Genomic DNA, 20540 nt, shown 5'->3' with positions numbered 1-20540 from the left:
AAGTAGTGGTAGTAATAATAATAATACAGCGAGACATATAGTGTCAAAATTTACAGCTGAGAGATAAAATGAAATGTTATTTTGAAGCCGAGCAGAATCCATTAATTGTAAGAGTACCTGCAGAAACATTTCTTAGCATCATGTCTCCCCCTTGGTCACGGAGAAACACCAGGGAGACAATGTGAACATGGCATAGACAGATTCCTTTCTTTCATGCTTTGTGAACTACTCATCCCTTTCCTGTCCATATCACACAGACACCTGACTGCTGCAATCATCAAGCCCTGATTTTCAACTCAGATTGACAAAAGAAGAGAGTTATTTCTGAAAGAGGCGCAAGATCATAAAAGCAGACATACTGAAGAAGAAGAAGAATTGGAGATTCTGTTTTTGCAAAATTGGGGATGTGCGATGTTGTATTGTATGGTACATCAACCTTCCACCCACACTTTGCAGATCTAAACATACACTACTCTTGTTGTTTGTCATGTTGCCACAGCAATATTTCTATTTATCCTGTGAGACAGCTATACAAATAGATGAAGTGCAACAGCATGACATTTTCTGTACTTCAATTACTTTGCGGGGCTGGGCCACGTGGGTTAAAAGCCAACAAACCATAACTTTCCCTGACATTTCCTCCCCCCACAGTGACCGTTGATGGATTCTCCCTGACAAAGCATTCATTATCGCGGAGAACAGAGAGTGCACTAAAATCTCTTCTCTTTTCTTCTCCCCTTCATCCTCTGCTTCCCTGTCCAAATCGAGATGAACTCAGCTGCAAAGGCAGAATGACTCCTCACACACTGTCTGTGGGGGGAAGAAAAAAAATGCTAAATCGCTGCAGGATATTCACTGGCAATCAAAAAGTATTGCCCTATTGCAGGGTAGCTGAAATGGTGAAGCGGGCAGAGGGGCATATCAAGTGGAAACAACTGTTCAATGCCAGCTCAGATTTGATCCTGCTACAATGAGAGAGGCCACTATGAAAATGAGCTATGATGGCATGCCACTGAAGATTAGCCTTTATCATTTATCTCAGAGTTCAATGCACAGAGGCTCAGTGGCACAAGATGCATCCTGGCAGTGCACCAGCCTCAGCCGCCTAAAGAGCCCTCTGACGAAATACAACTGTAAAATTTAGTGGTCATGTTAAGCAGTGAAACATATTATGTACACAAAATTCAAAGTCAGCTCTGGGTCAAAAACCTGTGCTGATTTTATATGCAAGTATTTTACAGTCAGGTATGCAATAGTGAGCAACTAGATGCCAGAGTTTAGTCTTCATCGCATCTGTCTTACATGGATGCAAATACTCAGACATGCACAAACACACATACACACTCATCGTATCCACCCACAGGCAAGAGCCCGATTGTCTTGTAGCATTAGCATTCCAACCCTGATAGAAGCAAACACAGGAATCAGGCTCACTTCAAGAGGTTCACATCACAGACATCCATTCAACATGGACAGGCTAATAAATAAAAGAGTAACCCTGTGGCAGTAACAAGCCTATAAAGTATAGCTATGTTTTACAAGTGAATGAGATGGAGGCTTCGAAAAGGTGGTTACTTCGCTACAGCCGAACACTTTACAAGGCTGGGAGGAGTGTGTGTGACTCTATCCAGCACTGCTCACTGTTGCAGATTGACTCAGATAAAAATCTCGAGAGCATATTCTGTACATGAGGGTGACGTCCATGTTTCTTAGATCAGAATTGCAGAGGAAATAAAGTATGGTTTTAAAAACCCATTAAAACATTCAAACTGAAGGATATACAGTATATCAAATGTGTGACATAAGCCCCATTTCATCCATTTCTAGGACATTGCTGCCCCAGTGCGTGTGTGTTTTTTGATAGCATGCCGGAGGTCAGGAATCAGAAGCGTGACGTGCAACACAACAACGTCAGGGTCCTGTCCCGCCTTTCCAGCTCTCCTTTTAACACAGAATTGGCTCACTAACTATACCGCTGCTGGAACAGAAGCAGGGCCTTGTATACAGAGCATGTGAGGTGAAGTAAAAGCACAACCTGAACAGGAAGTGTAAGATGGAACTGTAGTATACATTGTATGATTCTTTTTTTCTACTTTTTTGATGAGTGGATTCATCAAGTCAATAAAATGTCAACAAATATCAATTGTGATTCCCCAAAACTCAACCTGACAAATGTAAGTTACTTGTTATATTGGATTAAGAGAACAAAACCCAAAGATATTATGATTTCTATCATTGCAAATCTTTAATGTGACATGGTGTACAGTTGAATTTTTAAATTATGATTAATTTATGAGAGGGATGCTACCAAACAGGCTGGCCTCATGCTATTATCCCTTCAATACAAGTAAATACGAACATATATGTGATGTTGTGATGTCTTCTAACCGTGCACGCAGGGTAAGGGTGATCAAATAAAATAAACCAGAGACCTTCATAATACATTTTAAGAGAGAGAGGCTTCAAAGCAGAGCACTTGCTCTGTCTTTACAGAGGATGCATTTAAACAAAGTATTTACTGCTGGTCTCCTGCACTTTGGCATCCCTCAGAGCTCAGTGCACTACATGTGTACTTTTAAATGGAAAAAAAAAGCAGACCTGAAGCTTGGGGGTCACAGTATAATCATTTTTGCTGTAATTTATGTCAGCCTGGTGTTCAAGCTTATAGCTTAATATTAACATGTTTTGTTCTCTCTGTACACTATAATGCAGGCACAGCTTCATTGCCACACTCTGTACGAGTTGACACAGAAATTAAGTAAACCAGAGAAGTGAATAAGAATTGCTTTAAGGCTCCAGTCTGGCTGTCATGCCATATCCAAGTCTGGTATAGACATGATAATGCTAAAGAAAACGACTCCCCGTCAGCTCCAACATATGCACATAAAAGACTGGATCAAAAACACATCTGCTGAATACATGCTTTTATATTTACTTACTGTCTGTTTTAAAAGAAGAACCAAACCCCCAGCCAATTAGAGCGAGCTCACTCAGCGGCTTCACTTATAGCGAGTGTTTGAGCACTCGAAACAGTGGCCTCATCATGTCAGTGTTAGTCCTATGCCAGTCCACCGAGACTGCAATCAGCAGGCAACAACACAAATATAAACATATAAACATTATCTGTTAATTAAATTGTGGCCAGTGTATTGACTCCCATACATATTATGTATACAGCTGGTTGTTATGCCTCCACAGAAAAGAAGAAGAAGAATTTGTGCTGCTGGACAAACCGTGTGTGTATGTAGTGGTGTTTGTTAGTGGATATTTTCAGGTGGTTGTTTGTGTGTGTATGTGTTTGCTGTTTGTATGCATGAATACCCACATGAGTGTCAGTGCAACCATGTGTCACATCCAGCATATGCTCCCCTGCAGCTCACCCTGTGGAAGGAGGCTGAACTTTGGCGCACAGCGGGGCACTCCCTGAGATGATCAAGGGGGACAATATGGAGCATGGTCCCTGTGGCCACAGAGCTCAGCCTTGAGAAGGCTAAATGTTGTCTGTCTGTGTCCTTACGGTCACTGTCTTGTCTGTGCACTGCTTATGTGAGCAGGGAGATGGCCAAGGCCACCCACTGGTCCAGATCTGTGCAACACATACTCACAATTACAGCACAATTACGATCAAGATTAGCAGTGAAAGTCCCTCCCTTTGAAACCAGTGGTCCTCCCCTACACCTTTTACTAAACATGCAAAAATTCTGTGCTAAATATTTTTGTTGGTGTTTTTGAGCCACCAAAACAGAAAGTATAAAAATGCTGCTGGCTTTGTTTTAGTTTGACAATTGGGGTTGCGTATTAGACTATCCATCCATCCATCCATCCAATGGTAATCTCAGCGGACATAGGGCAATAGGCAAGGTACACCCTGGACAGTTCAGCAGTCCATTGCAGGGCCACAGAGAAAAACCATTCGCTCTCACGGTCAAGAAAGGCAAAAATTGAGACCTTTGGAATCAGATAGGCTCTTATCAGCCACAACTCAACTCAGCTGTTAACAAAAAGCTCAGTTAACAGACGGAGCAGAGATTGAGACATTGAAAGTAGCCTGCAAGTGTGGAAGTGAGAGAATCACACATTCATGCCCAGTGTACATGAACGGTATGACTGTTTTGTACCACAAATCACTGCTTAAACCACTGGTGAGGAAATTTGGTATATAATTTGATTTATTTTTTTAAGGCCTAAAATAACAGCAAACTCATGTTGTCCTCCAAACATGACAAAATTGTTGACAAAACACACAACAAAAAATGATGGCTCTCTACAAAGTGACAAGGCACAGATTAGGAAAAGTCTGCAATGCATGTCCTTGGTCAGTGCCAAACAAGACAAGAAGTGCTACACATTCTATAACCCAAAAAAAGACCACACAGAGAGCATCCCCAAATTGTGCAATCAAAAAATGTATAACATAAAAAAAACATATATAAAAGCATCATAAAAAACAATAAGGCTTTTGCTTTAAAAGCTGCAGAGAAACAGTATCTCTGATGGCACAGATGTTCCGGGGATATACAGATAAGCACCTGGTTAACCTGGGGAAAGGTGGCATATTTGCAGTCCACTCAATGAGATGGTTTGCCAAATACATTTTCAACACCATTAGATCCATTTGGCTGATGTGCACCCTCTGCTGGTATAGATTACACAGCATGTGAAGTCCAGACAAATTACACACAATCAAAAGGTTAAAACTGTATAGCAGAGGTCACTAACAGACGGACCGTGGTCCGAGTCCGGACCCAGACGCTGTCCTGTACGGACCTGGACCTACAGTGAATAAATTATTTAAATATTACGATTACGATACAGCTAGAGAAGACAAAGACAAAAGAGTGTTTACAGCGAGAGAAGACAGAGAAAAAAAGAGAGTTTACAGAGAGAAGCCATAGAAAAGTGCGTTTACAGCGAGAGAAGAAAGACACGAGTGAGCGATACAGGTAGAGAAGAGTGTGCCAGAGAAAAATAATCAACATGGCGCTCTCCATGAAGAGAAAAGTGGACAGCGAAAATAGAGCTTTCAACCCAGAATGGACAGACTCATTCATGTTCAATCTTCCCCCTGGAAGCAAAAACCCAGTCTGTGTCATATGTTCAGAGACAGTGGCACTTGTAAAAATGGCAACGTGAAATGCCACTATGAGACCAAACACAACATTTTTGACCAAACACACCCACTCAAATCTGAACTTAGGTCACAGAAAATAAGCACTCTCAGATCTTCTTTTCCTTTAAGAGAGAAGAAAATAATACATATCTATATAATTGTATAAAAGTGACAAATATTGTCGAAATGTTTTTGAATTGTTCTTTCTGTATTTGATCTGACAGTCAGTTGTTGATTACATGCAGACTACTAGGCTACTTCAGTATATATCCCACTACTAAATAAAAAACGCAAGTTAGAGATTATGAAGTTCCGGACCTTTGCTTGAGGAAAGTGGACCTATTAGAATTTTAGTTGATTATCCCTGCTGTATAGCGATACATTTTACATTCTATCAACTCCATATTGTACATATCTCTGTGTTTCTCAGTGTTGCCACCTGCCGGCAAACCAATTTGTTTCATGTTAAGACAGACGGAGGCAACAGGAACATTGCACGAGTAAAGCATGATGTTGCATACAGAAGAAGCACCCACAAAAAGTTCCAAACTATTCTGAGGAATGCTCGCTCAGTAAGATGATAGTATTGCTTGACAGAGCTCATTTTCAGATGAAGGATGCAACATGAAAATAATGTTACATTGTTTCTGTTCACAGAGACCACACAGAGGGAGAATCATTACAACTCATGTACACTGTAGCTTTAATTAACGAATAAATGCTCAATCACAATTCTGAACAGCAGTCAACCAGCTAACAGTTAATCAGTAGCATGCCTAATTGCAATGGACAAAGGGGGAAATATTATTATACCCATTTGCAGTGGTCACCAGCCATCTAGTCATCAATACGTAAACACATCTGAGAGCAGTTGCGCCTTTTTACGCTCAATACATTTTTGTACAATTAATTAGTATGTGATTAATATTTTGTGAACCTGCCAAATTGCCATTGCAAGCTCTGACACCAGGGACAGAGTTTGTTTCATTGCTGTTGGTCATGGCGGTCATCATCTCACAGCTGGTTCGCCAATCGCCATTAAAACTCAAACAAGAGGAACTTAAGTTTATCAGCCAGTGGGGTTATCTGTGAAGAAAACCCCGCTCTATAGGCCCTCCAAGATACACAACTTAATCTTTCTGCACCGCAGCTGAGATATGTGACGCAAAAGTAAAAGGACTTATTGTGAGTGAATAAAGAGCATTTCAGCTTTGTGGTGGCAGATTCAAGCAGTTACTTACATGTATTTGTAAATGTGAGTGTATAGGAGTTTCTTGTGATTTGTAAAATAAGATTTGTACACTTACAATGAAGAATTTGACTTCAAACTGTTGTGTTGTGTTTGTAAGGGAAAGGAAGAAATACAAGTTTACCCAACGTAAAGCATGTTTTCTGTGACTATGACCATTTTTCTACAACTTCAAATTCCACTGTCGTGGTGATTAGTCGTTTTTTTGTAGTAATAATGACTGACGGTGCCTTTAATAACCTCTTGAACATGATATCGCCATTTGATCCTCAATTCAAGATCCAATACAGCCTAGAAAACCAGTGAAGCTATGAATGAAGCTGTGAAATGAAATGCAGAGCTTTGGCTCAGATGCTGAATGGATGAGCAGAGCACACCAGAAGCTATACTTTTAAATCAAGAGCTACTTTAGCGGCAGCTGAAACTGAACTCCCTGGAAGCTCTTGATGTAAGCAGCAAAGACCAACTACTAGCAATGTGGATGATCAACTCAAAAACATACCCCAGAGTGAGCCACTGGGCAAAGCAGTACCTGTGACATCCCTGCCACCAGCTCACCCTCAGAGCTTGCTTTTAGCATGGTTGGCTTTGCTGTATCCTCTTACAGGGCAGCTTTAAAGCCAGACACTGTCAAAAGTGATTAGTATTTGTCTTTTGCACTTCTCGCTCAAATGATGTCCTCTAAACTAGTAGGAGTTAAAAAAAACAGCTCAAACATGTGTTTTAACCACAGCAGAGAAAGCATTGGTTAAGTGAAATAACATTGTTGCACTAATTTTGTGGAAAACAAATCTCTATAAATACTCAACAATGGATGAAAACAGTACTAATTTATTGCTTTATCACTCAGCACGGTGTTCTTTACTGCTATAATATGCAAACATTTAGTTGTAAACTGTTTTCCATTTCTCTGAGCCTCTTCAAACTTGGAAGGCAGCAATGAAAGCTGTATGTAGTTACACGTCTCTAATCCTGTAATTACTGGCCCATCAGTGCATATTTGAACCAGCTGACTGTTTGTTTTGGGAGGGTTTTTTCCCCTTTTTCCTTCATTTTCCTCCCATTCTGCACCATGACCAATTTGACATTTCAAAATGCATCTCTGTCCCTGTGGAGTACAAATTACATTTGTCCAGAACCATGAGCCAGAGAAGGAGGGGGGTATCAACCATGGCAACCTTGACTCAAAAATGATTTCATGGGACACAGTGTTTTGCTAAATATGAGTCAGACATAAGGTCCAGCTGTACGAGAAAGTAAACCTAACAATGATGAGACAAACACCCAGGGAGATATGAAGGTTACTACAAAACAAACTGCCAGAAAAGAATGACACATGAAAAGTAAATTTGTGAGAGGAGAGATCATTTACATTTACCAATTATATTTACTTTTTGTAGTCAGTATGTTACAAATACTGACTACAAATAGTCAACTATGAACCCCACAAACAAATCTTTATTTTTAATTTAAATTTCAGGTACTTCAGGTCATGTTTCACTGACAGAGAACATTAACATTGGCTGTCAGCATTAATTCCTCGAGTATCCATGCCTTTATGTGTTCTTTCACTTTTGCCCTTTAAAGATGCAAATGTACTATATTATTATTGCAAGTGCTTCTCAGAAAAGAAAAATAAATCTGTACTACAAATAAAAATTATCATGTCAATTTAATTACTTTGTAAGAAACAAGTCACCATTGCAAGGTTTATGCTGCACTGTTTTTGGAGCCGTCTGAAAGTGATGATTCAAGTAAGTCCCTTTTTGATGGCACAGTTCATGGTAGTGCATTATTCTTGCCCTCTAGCATGTACATGCTGATGGAATTATTCCAAAATACACCATTATAAAACACCCACAGAAACCACTCACTGCTAAAAATTAGCTTTCTTAATCTGAAAGTGAATTGATAAAATATACTGCAGTATAATGTTCTCATATATAGTTTGACTCATAGGGTCTATTTGATATTTTGGTAATCATTCCCTGGGCATGGGTAAGTGCTGATGTTCCACATAGCCACACTAACCCTCCATTTTGATTCTGTTTTCCATGTGAAGGTCATTGTTTGTGTTCCTCTCTCTGTGTACATTACATTTCACAGTCTATTGCTTCATTCTCATCTAATGACTCACAGGCTTCACTGTTGATTTGCCAGAAATGAAAACAGACATGGCAGACTAAATGACTTCAATTCAACTCTGAAGCAGACCTACATACACTGGGTGAAACACACACACACACATACCAGATAAATAAACAGAGAGGCAGCCAGAAGTATCAGAAAATACAATCATGATGCAATAAAGCTGCAAAACAACAACAGAAAAGACATGATTTAACTTGGTGGAATCGATGAACAAGAAGTCATTTTTTTCCCCCCTTTTGTAAGTGCATTTTGTCACAGATATAAAAACAGCCTGTGCAACTCCTACAAATATTTATGTTCATGTGCAGCTGTTAAAAAGACAGAAAACCTCTTAACATATCTGTTAGATTCACCAATAACACGTGCAGGAAGCAACAACATTTTGCCACTTTATTTAAGATGCAATTTGTTGATATTATATATATTACTGTGAAATGGAATCATAAATGAAACGTGGTGTAATTTTATCTTGATCAAATGCAAACTCCCTTTTTATAAGTGAAGGTTTTGGAAATATTAATTCCTTTTTTGGCAGCTATTGTCATGCATTTACATACATTTGACAGCATTTACCGCATCGTCATACAAAATATCAACTTTTTTGAGTTCCCACAAAGACATGGTGTTGTTTTATCACAGTATACGCATTCATGTAAGAGGACAGTGTTATTTAATCACACTGCTCAAACTAAAAATATCATGTCATAGAGTTTTTAGACTTTCCTGAGTGTTTGATACTGTGCCTTTAGCCAGTATTGCCTTTGGGGCTCATATTTGAAATGCTACAAATACTAAATGCTGCTACGAATACGATAGCAACACAGGATAATTTAATAGGTTTCTGACTGCCAATCCCCAGGAGCTAACATGACATGGGAAAAAGGCAGTGATTCTAATGTATGCTTGGCTCTCTTCCTTGACTGGGCTGCAGCTAGCACTGATAGGAATGATGTTTTTTATATGTATCTCTTTCTGAGTGGCGGCAGATGTTCGGCATTCTCCAGCAGTGCTCTGTTCCAGGGGGAAATCAGAGAAAACGACGCACTATAAAATTAAACCACTGACACTTCACCGGTCCTGAAACCAAATAGCGCCCGCAGCATCAGCAAGCTGGAGCGAATCCATCATTTCTCATTTTTAGAGGGTTCCATCTGTGCTTACTTCCATTAACACTAGCTGTATCTGCAGTGAAGTGCTTTATAATAGATAAACACCACACTACTTATTCACCAGGGCCTATTGTTTTCAATATCACATGAAAACACACATAGTGCCCCAGATTAGGAAAACTCCATATGGACGTAGTTGTCCAATTTCATTATGTTCAATACATAGTTACTTACATTAGTCTGTGCCACAGATTCACAGTCTAGCCAAAGACCACTGTGTGTATCAGATATGATGTCTGCCTCTGAATGGAACAGATGGAGAAAATTATTTGCCAATAACTCATTAGTTTTGTAATCAAGCCTGCTACCACAGAAATTACTTGTTGCTATTTACAACTGGACCTCAAGGTCAAAAAAATTACTTAATCTGATTTATGGATACATTGTAACCATTTGTCATGGTTAGATTTGCAGTCACATGTAAAATAAGGTGGAAAAACCTCATGTATGTCTTACTATACTCACACACTTTCACTATAGCCACTTAAGCTAACAGTCTTTTTGTTCACAAACTTTCACTGTAGCCACTTAAGCTAACAGTGTTTTTGGTTCACAAACTTTTACTGTAGCCACTTTAGCTAACAGTCTTTCTGGTTCACAAAACTTTCACTGTAGACACTTACGCTAACAGTCTTTTTGTTCACAAACTTTCACTGTAGCCACTTAAGCTAACAGTGTTTTTGGTTCACAAAACTTTCACTGTAGCCACTTACGCTAACAGTCTTTTTTGTTCACAAACTTTCACTGTAACTACTTAAGCTAACAGTCTTTTTGTTCACAAACTTTCACTGTAGCCACTTAAGCTAACAGTGTTTTTGGTTCACAAAACTTTCACTGTAGCCACTTACGCTAACAGTCTTTTTTGTTCACAAACTTTCACTGTAACTACTTAAGCTAACAGTCTTTCTGGTTCACAAAACTTTCACTGTAGCCACTTAAGTCAACAGTCTTTTTGTTCACAGACGTTCACTGTAGCCACTTAAGCTAACAATCTTTTTGTTTTTTCCACTGTCATATTTTTGACTTTGACGATGCTCTTTGTATGTTTGTGAATAAATAGAAATATCACTACTACTTGTGTTTGGTTGCATTAATGTGTTGTGTATTGTCTTTGAGTTACCTTGTCTGCAGTATCTGTCCTTCCTGGTTTTTCCTGGTTTGGCTAAACAGGTGCTTGAGGGTGGAGCCTGATTAAGAGGCCCCAATAAACGGACCAAACCAAGAGCTGTATCAGTGAGGGGGGAATCATTATCTCTTTGAAAGGGATTTTAGTTATTGTTGTGCAATGCAAAATAAAAGATATGGTAAAGAGTATTTTAGATTTTGGAGAAAATGGACAAGAGACAAAAACAAAGCCTGAGGGTGGCAGTATCGCAACATAATGGATGCCAGCTGTCATAAAACTACAATTCCAACAGGATTTGTTAGGTCATTTAGTTTAGTTAAGGTTTTACTTGACAGCAGTACTTAGTAAGTGAAGTTATATTTGGTCAAACTATTTTAAATTGTTGTTTATTTCTCCTTTTTTCCCATGTTGTGTCCCTGATAGAACACCTGGTAGAGTTGGCGCCCCCTATGCCACCGTCCTCTGCAGCGGCTGCTGTTTTGATTCCAATTTGCAGCCCAGTTATCTAGGATGCAATAAAAGGACAATTTACAGCCTGCAGTTTTTGAAAAACTCTGCTGTATCTAACCAGCTAATGACAAGGGAGGTTAATTTTTAACATTAATACATTTCAAAACACTACCCTTCTCTGTTACAGCGAAGTGAATGGTTAAGTAATGTCACTGTGTTTTTAAATAATTTAAAAACACAGTAACATTACTTAGCACAAAGCCACTGACACCAATGTATTACTGCATCATTTATATAATTATTATATAAATGATGCAGTAATACATTGGTGTCAGTGGCTTTGTGTTTGAGAGCCTTTACCCGTAACCAGTGACACCCGTTTGAACCTGGATCAGGGGATTAGACCTCAGGCATTATGGAAATGGTACCGAACAGATGAAGACTAGCACTGGTCAGCCTGTGCACACAGGTAGACTGGTGGAACAAAGCCTTTTTAATTACCCTTTTAATTGCCCCTTTTAACAGTGTGAATTAGCATTTTAATGATGGGTATGTAATTAGGGTGGAAAGAGGCGATGAGAGCTGCAGGCTGCTAATAATGCCTCTCAGCTCAGAGATCACAGCAACAGGAGACCGGTGCAGCTGCACCTGAACACACCGCGGCACACACCGCGCCACTCAACCAACAGTGAACAGATGCTGCATGTAAGCATACATTCAGAGATCATGCTCCTGCCAGAGGACACAGACACGGACACGCACACACATACTTTCTCACTCTGTTCAAGACTCACACCTTTACAGACCTTGGTGATCACAACATTTACACCGAGCTCCAGGAAGAAGAGTGACAGTAAAGTGATAAAGTAGTGATGAAGTAGTCTGGCTAAAGCCTTTCGAGATAATTAAAAGACTAACGTATCCTCTAAATGGTCATTTGGATTCATTTGGCCTCTGTACAAAAAGGCACAGATGTACACTGTATCTTATCGACAGCAAATAGTATTGAATATGCCATATATGTGGGTCTATTGTCATAGTAAAAACCTTTATATTTACATGCTTATGTTCATCTGCACAATCAATATTACATGGTGTCATGGTAATGGTATCTTTTCACAAGAGGCTTGCAGCTTTTTTCTGCCTATAGGAGACATAATTGCACATTAAAAAAAAAAAATAATAACAATGGCACATACAAGATATTTACAAATAAGCAACTGAGGTGCAAGAGAAGAAAACTGAAGCCACCAAGATCATGTGTGGCACTCGATCAGCATCTTGTATTATTTACTGTATGACTGAACATAGTATTTGAACCAGGTCTTCATTTTAATCTCAACTACACACTTGTACTTTAGTTGCCTTACCCTGTAATGACACCAGCATATACCATTGGTCAGCAATTCTGCTGGCAACCCGGCAGAAAAATTTAAATTCCATATTGAGTTCAGAGCTTATCAAATAGAGTATGTTGCCAAATGTTTGGTTTGAAAAATAAAAACTGCTGTTGTCATGGACAGCCAGGTTTTGGGAGTAAATGTCCGTAAAATAATTCTAGGCTCAAAGAAGAAGCAGTTATTGTTAAAATTGAAATGATGCACAATAAATATTAACAGTACAAGTACGTATCTCACGCGCATTTGTCTTCGTAACAAGCAGGTGATTAAAGACAACATCCACATTATTGTTAGATTAAGGCTTGACATGTGGGTTTATGTTTCTGACTGAAGATATTTGAAGGTACTTTTCCTGATGAAGATACGATGTTTTGGCCCAGCGTTCAATTGCATACAACAAAATGACTTGCTACCAATGGTCCCTTACCTCTGATACCTTTACTCAGACCAAACTCATTGTGTGAATTTATTCTACAAAGTTTTGTGCTGACAAAATCTGACAAAAAGTCCCCTGAAGAACAGATACCTGCCAAAGTATTGAAAACTACTAATGTGCTTGTTCTCGCTTCAGATGTCTCCAAAATAAAAGTCTAATAATCATTTGAAGGCTAAACATTTTATCATGGATCTGTTACCCTTTAATGGTCACAGGGTTGAGCTGGAGCCAATTTCAGATGCTAGATTAAAAGGCAGAGTCAACATAGGGAGACAAACAACATGCTCATATTCAAAATAAAGGACATTTACTCTCTAACTAACCCATATCTGCAGGTCTTTTGTGGGAGGAAGCTGGAGTACTGGGGGACATCATATTTCCCCAGATAGGGCAACAGCATACAGGCTATTCAACTTAAGGCTCGGGGGCCAGATCAGGCCCTTCAAGCAATTTGGCCCGGCCCACAGCCCATTAACCCATACATAATGAATGTAATATTAAAAAGCCAATAAAAGCTTTGCCTATTTCTGGCACTTTGCGATACTTTGTGATACTTTGCATCCCTTTTTTTCAAATAGTAGTACAGCTGTAATTGTAGGCAGCCAATATATGTACCAGAATATTTTGCACTATGAGCCAACTGTAGCAGTACCTTTGTCTTGTTGGTACTGTAACTTTTATTTTTTGCACTAAGAGCCAACTGTAGCAGTTGTACCTGAATATTATTGGTACTGTTACTTATATTTCTGCAAAAATGGCCTATTGTGGCCATTGCACCTTAATGTTGTTTATATTGTTACCTCTAATTTTGTAAGAGCCAATTGTTTGAATACAAATTGTATTGTACCTGAATGTTGGTGGTTTTGTTACTTACCTTTTTGCACAATACTAGCAGCCATTTCAATAAATAAGTGCTAAATAATTTATAACATTTTATATCTATTTGTACCCGTTTACTGTACATGCAACACAAAATAGTAGTACAGGGGTTGAGCGGCCCACTGGCTGGACAGCGTTCCGAAAAGCTGGCTCTCCAGAAATTTTAATTGAATAGCCCTGGCAAACAGTCTCCACACGGGGAGTAGAACTTGGATTCAAACCAAGAACCAAATCATTGAGAGGCACTTGTGCTAACCACCAAACATCACAGACCCAAGAAAGTAAAGACACAGTTAATATAACTGTTATGCAATCCAAGGCATGAGTAATATGAGCTCCAATGACGGACACTTATGAAACATGGCTGCAACATGGTGGTAGTGATAGTTTCAATATATGTGTGTAAGACAAACTGCTCGAAGCCCGTTTGTATATGAACGTTGGACAACTTTAGAGTAAATGGGTTTCAAGGAAAATGTGAAATGAAAAAAACACACTTTTGAATAATGATAGGAAAGAAACTCACAACGAGAGCGACTTTTACGAGCTGCAAACGGATCTGACCTGAAATGAAAGCTGTTTCCATGAAACCTCTTGTAAGTCTTTCGATCTGAATGCCTCTCTTCTATTGACTAATCTTACGCTTAATTGCAGCTGCTTTTTTTTTTTCCCAGGCCACAAACTTGATTGTATTTATCACTCGCATTAAGATTATTAGCCGGAGCCAATGCAGAAATATGAAGGCGCAAGAACAGAGAGGTCTGTCTTTGTGCAGTGTTGCTTCTGTCTGAGAGAGACAGAGGGTTTTCTCAGTGTGCTCCGAGCGGCTGTCCTAATTATTTTTCCCAGAGATGAGGTCACATTCCTCATGGCCCAATCATGCAGAGACGAGAGTCTGTTATTAACAATCTGCAGACAAACAAACATGCTGGGCCAAAGGACTCCATTCACCAGAAGCCCTTGGAGTGTTTCTTGTTTTTCTCCAATCATAATAACCATTTCAAAAAAAAAAAATGTAGACACAGAGAATGGTAAACAAATAAAATAAAAAAAATGCTGTTGTTTTTTCTCAGTCATGAGATTTTGAACTTTTAGCAGCAGAACACATTTCTCTGTCTCTTTTCCCTTGAGCCATGCAGGACTGTGCCATGATGACACAGTGGGTAATAATGCCATTAAGAGACTATTAGTGTTATTTGATGTGTGTTAAGCAACCCTTCTACAGATGGTTTAGTAATGTTTGGTGGTATTAGGCCCCGTTGTCATGGCGAACGCTGCAGCAAACTGTCGGGGAAAATGACTGCGATAATAAACCTTTCTTATCCTAATGGATTTGTCTGGAGTGATGGTAAATGTTGAATACACCACAGAAGGGAGAGAGAAAAACATGTGGCAAAAGCAAACAAGCACAATCGAGTTGCTTTGTTTCCCCTTTCATAGCTGCCATATGTAAAAAAAAAAAAAAAAAAGATGTTTCCTTTTGAGGAAATAATGTATTTTTTTTTTTTTCCCTTTTCCTCTCTCCACAGAGGTCAGAGATAAGGTTGTGCTGTGACAAACTGTCAGAATTCATACATTAGCTAAATATTCTCCAATAAATGACGAAGTATGTGTTTAAAGGATGTTCTTCATGCCTCCACATAATTACAATTCTTCACCGGGTGTGTGGTTTCAGACAGACGCAGACGAAAGCATAAGCTTCTTATTTCCTGCTGACAGATCTGTCGCATGAAAAGATGTTACTCGTTCGCTAAAGTACAGCACTTAAATTATTTGTTTTGAAAAATTCCATCTCCATTTAACATGTTGACATAATATAGAAGTCCATATCAGTAAAATGAAAACCCTAGGGAATAATGTAATGCATGGACTGAGGCTAAAACTATCCCCAAACAAAGCAAAGTTGTCATAGCAAAGCTTGTTTGCTTTGTGTTACCAATACAAATTCAATTAAAATTCATTTTTTCAACTCTAAACTCAATTGAAAAAAAAAAAAAAAAATCATACTGCATACTGGCAGTGAAGCACCAAGGTTAGATTTATGCTTTTGCTGCACTTTTTTTTCCACACTATATGTTTTACTTTAAGATACATTGATTTGAGAATGAAGATTGATGGCTTCGGGTGAGGAAACTCTATCTCAGGACAAGGTTACTGTAGTGTAAACTTCCCAAAACCAAATATAGAGCAGAACAGTGTTGCTTTAATAATTTATTAGTGATGTTTGTGTGAGTGTCAGTCCAAATCAAGGCTTTCTTTCAAACAAACTGTGACCTAGATGGATAAGGATAAGATGAATTAGGATTTGGATAAGACAGATAAGAAGGTAGTCCTTTTTGGTGTTACGAGGCCAGGGTCTTACTTCCCTTGTATCTGTGTTTGTGTGTGTGTGTGCGCGTGTGTGTGTGTGTGTGTGTGTGTGTGTGTGTGTGTGTGTGTGTGTGTGTGTGTGTGTGTGTGTGTGTGTGTGTGTGTGTGTGTGTGTGTGTGTGTGTGTGTGTGTGTGTGTGTGTGTGATGGGCTACAGGTGTGATGTGGCTGATTGAATGATGTGAGTGAGTGTGTGTATTTGGATTGTGAAACTAATTTGTCCCGCACAGAAGGTTCCAGCATGAAAGGTTGGATTCTTGCAGCTGTGACAGTCTCTCTTTACACCACCCTGAGGTAGACTGGCAGCAGACATCTTGTTGTTTTTTTTGTTTTTTAAATAAACCTTAGAAATTGTATCACAGTGGTTGCAGGTGGTTTCTTGGGAGTTGGGAAGAGGGAGTTCCTTCCTTCCTTCCTTCCTTCCTTCCTCCATGTTTTGCTCAGGATTTCCTAAAAAGCCTGGGTGTAACATATGGTTCCTGGGATCAGACAGGGTTTCCTTCAATAATATCAGTGTCCTTTGCTTGTTAAGCACCAAAGCTAAAACATAAAAAAATAATTGCTTACCACTAATGTTAAAGGTGGCGTAATTAACAAAACAGCATGACTAATATGTAAAACACAACTCGTCCCTTCGTTATAGATAACAGAGTCACGTCTGACCCCGTGCTGACCGCACAGTGTCGAGATCACATGTTTGCTTTCACGCTGACTTTTCCTCTTATCAAACTTGATATTTTTCAGAGCCCTCTCGTCCACGTTCACAATAGGAGGAGCTGATTCTGCTGAAGGTCACTGTGACACCTCAGCTGAATGAATGACATTTAGAGTGCAGTTTCCCATTTTTCACCATTTTCTTTGAAAAGGCATTATTCTGTAAGAGCTCACAATGCACACAGTTGGAGAACACAACCTATAGGCTATATAAGAGGTGGCCGCCACCAAGCGAGTGATTGCCTAATAATCTCTCCAGTGTGGAGTGCATCGGGTATTCTCTCACAATTAAAACACTAAAAGTCTGATTTTAGTCAGGCTAAGACAATAATTCAGTTAATGTCAATTAAACACGTTAACTAGTCTTAGTCAGACTAACATACCTGGATAATGCGATCCATAGTCTGTTTTTTAAATAAACAGCGCTTTACTGTTAATATTATCGTTAACATGTATTAGATAACAGTATCATGCATTATTTTTGGCATTCTGGGAAGCGCATGGCCTGAGCTGCACATGTGAAGCTATTTACCAGCCATTCCTGATCCATCTCCATCTTACTTTAATCATTTTAATGAATTTTAGAAATTCCGGAAATGGTCAATTTTGCCCTGATGCACTTTGATTAGAGTGGCAGCAATCAGCTCCGGTGACCACGGCACTTACGTTCCATGGCGGTGACGCGCATAGTGGAAATCGGGGTTTAGTCCGGTTCCGGAACCGATGGTCTTCGCGGTATTTGGGTTCGTTTAGAATCCTACATATATGAAAGCAAACCGTACCCACGTCTGTTTGCTACATTGTAACAATTTTCTGACTGGTGACTGGACAAAGAGTATAGAATGCAGCAAGCCAGATCCTCAGCGGCTCCTTCGTGGCAAACAAAGTTCGTATTCAGTTCCCAAGGAACGGACTCACTCGTGGTGTTCAGCGAGGAGGGTTTGAAGATCCAAGAAGGGTTAGGAGAGGCGAAGCCGCTTCGTCATGGTGGAAAAGACGAACGCGGTGGAGAAGAACAGGAGTAGGCGATTCCAGGAGTGGTAGGAAAACCCGCGGAGACTCCGTGTTCCTCTCACGGCAGGAGACGTGGAGACCTGAAGACGGAGATTGAGGTAAGTACTGGAAACGTCAGGAATTCTAGTAGCGAAGTAGAGAAGCATTTACCAGCCAAGCGAAAACGTGGAACTGACACCAGAGAGACGCGAAGCTCCGCCTTATATGCCCGGATGATCGCTGATCAGGCGCAGCTGTGCAGGAGCTGCGCAGGTGGAAGTCATCTCTGGCGTCATCTGGGAACTGGGTCAACCACGCCCCCTGCAGGGTGAGCACAGAGAGAGAGAGAACACGGAGCAGCAGACAAAATAACAATAACAATAGAAGCCATAAAATGTGGATCGTGACAGGTGCGGACCAAAGCAATCGAGCTATAGGTGTGAAGGTGCCTTTTGACCCGGAAGTAGAAGGAGACGACGTGTAAACTGCAGCACTGTTCCCAAGGAAAGACAACAACAAACAACACAAGTGAGGCGTCAGTGAGAGCGAGCGCTACGGAGCACGATCCATGTCCCTATTCACTGTTTGTTTTTCTGTGACGTAAAGGTCAACAGGAAACAGATTCAATATGCACTAACTTATAGAGCGATACAGCGCCACCTACGGAGGCGGAGACAGACGTACATGGCCAATAAATCAATTTTCTTCTCCGCATGTATACTCGGCAAGTTGTCCGATTGCCTGTCTTAGTCTGACTACGGCCTTAGCACTTAGATTAAACTGTGCATGTAAATGTGCCGAGTTACAACTTAAAGAACATCTTGTACGTTTTTGGTTATCCACTGAATTACTCAGGATGTGCTATCCTTTCAATTGACATTATTTTTAAATTAACCTATTATTGATGTGTGGTTTACAGTATGAAAATTCTATGGACAAATAATTTTCTTAACGTGCACAAAAGTGAACATTTATAGCCGGCACTATAGCTCACGCTATTAAAAGATGGTATTTCTTCCACCCATGTTAGAAAAGGACACGTCTCCCATCCAGGATAATCAAGTCATCCTTGTCCACATGCCTCTATGTATCTCTCCTCCAGCACCCTGACCTTTATCTTCAACTAAATCTTATTTGCCTTCAGGACTTTATAGGGTATTCCACTCATTCATAATCTATTTGCAGGGTCCTACAGATTTTTCATTGCTATGACATTTGACAAAAAACTTAATGTTAAGATATTTCAGTCTGTATTCATTTGCGGTCGACTTCGAAGGAATCCTTTTGGGAAGCAGCAGGAAGATAGATTGTGAGCAGCTTTGCTCCGGGGACATTTTCCCCATAGTTCAAGAAGATTACCTTTTTTGTGGATGTTTGCTCCATTAAGCAGCTCTTCACATCATAAAAATACCACCTAGCAAATAAAAGGAAACTTTGTCGAATTGCTTTTGCTTACCTGTAAGTACATGACTGGACTCTTGGCTACAAAGAGTGATGAATGATGACATACTGGCTTTGACTGAGAGAATGGCAGAATCCAAATTATTTGAGGGAAATGAAGTTATAAAACTAGACTTTCTGTTTAGATGAGGACATGCGGTCACTGGAGAGACACTACTAACATCAGTTATTACATATTACTGACTTGTATATATGTACATGAGGATTGCATAATAATCCCTATCTGCAACCCTGTTTTGCCTCATTGGTTTGGAGGCTAATTTATGTAACTACTTTGTCTGAAAATGAGTTATATAAAAGCCCAAACAAATGCTGTTATGATCTTTAGAACACTTTATCCATCACACAATATAACCAGGGCTCTAAATCACTCTGTGGGTTGACAGTGACCCCCATACAAAGTCAAAGTCATAAAGAATCATCTTCAGCCAGACAAGGAGTCCTGCAGAAGATGGTTCGTCTCCCACAGTGAACTAATCTCGTGGAGTCAGTCAGGAGGATCACATGAAGAGACAGACAACACAGAGAGAGGCTAAATCTACACAACAAATGGGCTTTGTTCTCGGAGATTTGCCGCAACAAAAAAAACCTACCTGTCGTGGTTTTCTGAAAAGACTTAGCACAATGGTGTCGTTTTAAAATGGAAAAATGTGTGCTTTTACTGCACTTTTTCATCTTCTCATGGCATTCTTTGTGAAGCATCCACATTTGTATTGTCTTAAAGGTTTGTATGGAAGTATGTCACACAAGATATTAGTCAGTGAGACCCCCCCCCCCCCCCCGTCTCTTATTTTCTCCTTGTTGTTCGTGTACATTGGTTAAAAAAAAAAAAAAGTGGTCACAAACAGCACAAAGCACTTCTGTTGTTGCCTGGAGACAGAACATACGTTTTGATGAGTGACGAATACGCAGCATTTCTGAATCGTTGTTCTCTCTCTATCTCTATTATATTTTGTGATTACGATCACTCTCGGCTGATTTCATATAGATATGGCAATGACTTTGATCTTGCAAGAAAACGGGATTAGATGT

Source organism: Microchirus variegatus, assembly GCF_963457635.1.
Source record: "Microchirus variegatus genome assembly, chromosome: 14".
Lineage (NCBI taxonomy): Eukaryota > Metazoa > Chordata > Actinopteri > Pleuronectiformes > Soleidae > Microchirus > Microchirus variegatus.
This window is presented reverse-complemented; position numbering follows the sequence as displayed.